The sequence below is a fragment of the Leucoraja erinacea genome, chromosome 16 (genome assembly GCF_028641065.1).
Source record: "Leucoraja erinacea ecotype New England chromosome 16, Leri_hhj_1, whole genome shotgun sequence".
NCBI lineage: Eukaryota > Metazoa > Chordata > Chondrichthyes > Rajiformes > Rajidae > Leucoraja > Leucoraja erinaceus.
The window spans coordinates 7,137,501-7,141,184 of record NC_073392.1 but is presented as its reverse complement, the minus strand read 5'-3'; positions in this window follow the sequence as shown (position 1 = coordinate 7,141,184).

The window sequence follows — 3,684 nt, the reverse complement described above, 5'->3', positions numbered from 1 at the left end:
AAGGCCGTCTGCTGCTCTTGGATGTTCTTACTCCCCCAGGATAAAGATGTTGCTAGTTATTTTACTTTTAGTTTAGAGACACAGCACGGAAACAGGCCCACCAAGTCCTCGCCGACCATCGATCACCCGCTCACTATGATATTCCACTTCCTACATGCTAGGGGCAATTTACACAGGGCCAGTCAACCTACAAACCTGCACGTCTGTGGGATGTGGGAGGAAAGCGGAGGAAACCCACGCGGTCACAGGGAGAACATGCAAACTCCACACAGGCAGCACCTGAGGTCAGGATCGAACCCAGCTCTCCAGCGCAGTGAGGCAGCGGCTCTACCCGCTGCACCGCCTGCCGCTATTAGGAGGTCAGTGTTCAATGAGAATGTGCAGACATAATTCAGTCAGATACTAACATGAATGGGCGATATATATGTACAAAAAGTACATCAAAGTTAATATGGACCCCGACAGCCCTTTCAGGTTAGGCAGAGGTTCACTTGCACCTCCTCCAACCTCATTGGCTCTATCCGTTGTTCACGATGTGGACCCTTGCACATCGGCGAGTACAAACGCAGACGGGCGATTGTTTTGCTGAACACCATCGCTCAGCCCACTTGTACCTGCCTAATGTCCCGGTTGCTGAACACTTTCATTCTCCTTCCCATTCCCACACAGACCTCTCTATCCTCAGTCTCCTCCATTGTCAGAGAGAGGTCAAACGCAAATTGGTGGAATAGCATCTCATATTTTATTGGGCAGCTTGCAGCCCAGTGGTATGAACATTGATTTCTCTCACTTCAGGTAGCCCCGGCGTTCCCTCTCTCTCTCTCCCCTCCCCCACCCAAGTCACACCAGCTTCTCATTTTCTCCCAGCAAACAGCTAACGATGGCCTGGTTCCTCTATCACCGTTACTTTTTTTGCATATCTTTCATTCATTTGTTCTTTACCTCTCCACATCATCGTCTATATCTCTCGTTTCCCTTTCCCGTGACTTTCAAGTCTGAGGAAGGGTCTCGATCCGAAACGTCACCCATTCCTTCCCTCCAGAGATGCTGTCTGTCCCGCTGAGTTACTCCAGCTTTTTTGTGTGTATCTACATAAAAGTTAATATATCATATCTCAATTGGATTCAGATGAGAGAAAGCCTATTTATTCCTGCAGTCGATTTGTTTAATTGAAGAACCCTTCCAACATTTTCCTGTGAGAACCACACTTTCTTTCAAACTCTGGTTTATTCATTTTCTGGCAGAGTGGCTCATAAAAAGGAAACCTGCTTCTTATTATCTTTGACCTGCCATAAATCTGGACTATGAAGTGCGCTGTGATATTTCAGTTTTAGAATGTCTTTTTTTTTTAAAAACACGGATTCTCTGTGATTTTCTTTCATCTAATAAAGATAAAAAACTGATTTACAGTTGACCAGAAATTTCTCGTCCACGTAACATTTCTTCCCCCTTTTGTAACTCGTTCAAATCATCCTTTTTGGTCTCCGAGGAAGTCTAATGTATCAGAAACCAACCACTTTTCCTTCACACTTGCTCATTTTTCTCAACCACTTCAGAAAGATTCGCTTTCGATGGAGAGTCATTTGAACTGCGGGAAATATGTGCTGAGTGGCTGCGTATGTTTGATTTAAGATGCTGCATTCATTTTCTCTTTACAGATGCGGCTTATGTCAGTTTAATACTTTAGCACTTAGCCAATTCTACAATCAGCTCAAAGATAATACAACATAGGTGGCGCAGTGGTAAGGTTGCTGCCCTACAGCGCCAGAGACCCAGGTTCGATCCTGAGTACGGGTGCTGTCAGTACGGAGTTTGTACTTTCTCCCCGAGACCTCGTGGGTTTTCTCCAGGTGCTCTGGAGTCCTCCCACATTCCAAAGATGTGCAGGTTTATTGGCTAGTTGGCTTGGTATAATTGTAAATTGTCCCTAGTGTGTGTGTGTGGTGACATTAGTATACAGGGCCTGCATGTGTGGAGCAGACCAGCAAACAGCGCAGCACGTCATTTTCGACTGGGCTATCCTCTGCCCCCCTGGTGGAGGAGTAGACGTCACGGCACTCGACAACAGCACGCTGAACGGACACAAGCGCCTGGAGGCCGTTACATAACCTCAGCTGCCTCAAACGCAATAAGAAGAAGAGTATACGGGGATCGCTGGTCGGCACGGACTCGGTGGGCCGAAGGGCCTGTTTCCGCGCTGTATCTCTATACTAAACTAAAACGAAAACCCGTCAACGCAGGAACACCTCGGGGCTGTGTGCTCAGTCCCTCTGCTCTACCGTCTTCACCCCCGTGACCATGCAGCCGGGCACGGCTCCGATGTCATCATTAAACTCGCTGTCGTTTGGGACAATAACGATAAGTCTGAGTGCGGGAGGAGATTGAACGGTGCCAGAACAACAATCTTGCGCTCAGTGTCTGCAAGAGTAAGAAGCTAGAGTCTGAAGAAGGGTCTCGACCCGAAACGTCGCCCATCCCTTCACTCCAGAAATGCTGCCTGTCCCGCTGAGTTACTCCAGCATTTTGTGTCTATCTGTCTTCATGGATGGTACAAAGTCAACAGCTTCAAGTTGCTGAATGTACACATTTGTGAAGATCTGTTCTGTACACAGGAACTGCACTTCATCTTTCGCTTAGGCAGCTTACAACCCCAACCCGGTATGAACATTGATTTTGCTAACTTCAAGTAATCCTTGCTTTCCCTCTCTCTCCGTCCCTCCCCATCCCAGTTCTCCGACTAGTTTCACTGACCTCCTGATTAAATGTAATTGATTGCATGCCTCATTCTCACCTTCCCCTCAGCTAACAATGATCTATTCTACAATTTTTTACATTTACCAAGCCAATTAACCTACAAACCTGTACGTGTTTGGAGTGTTGGAGGAAACTGAAGATCTCAGAGAAAGCCCATGCAGGTCACAGGGAGAAGGTATAAACTCCGGACAGACAGCACCCGCAGTCGGGATGGAACCCGGGCCTCTGGCTCTGTAAGGCAGCGACTCTACCACTGACCCACTGTGCCGCCCCATGGTGCAATTGAATGCATCGTGTTGTGATGCTAAGATGCACCAACCGAGGCTTGATCGTGACCTGCACTCTCTGATCAATTTGTGGTTTCAGATTTACGACTCTGGTGTCGATCTGGAACAGGGAGAATGAAGATAAATGATGATTCTTGCTCCTGATGTCTGCTAAAAACTGCCTACACATGAATAATGGAAATGAAACCAATTAGACTTTAACGTGACGGCCCGTTTAACAATGCCTGATTGGAGCAAAGGTTGAGATTCCCCAAATCGTGGGTAAGTCCCAGTATCTGCCAAGATGAAATAGCTGTTAACCTCGAAGAAAGATATAAAATGCCGGAGTAACTCAGCTGGACAGGCAGCATCTGTGGGCAGAGGGGATGGTTGACCTTTCAGGTCCCGACCCTTCTTCAGGCTGAAAGTCAGGGGAGAGGGAGACCAGAGATATGGAAGGGTAAGGTGTGAAAACAATAAATCAAAGGGGATGAAGTCAAAACTTTGACCACTGGCTGGCTGTTGACAATCAAGGACCCACACTATCCTGGCCACGCACTCATCTCTCCACTACTATCGGGCAGAAAGTACAGGAGCCTGAAGCAGTGGTGGACTGGGTTTAAAAATATTGGTTGCCAGGAGACAAAGGGGGGCCCACTCACAA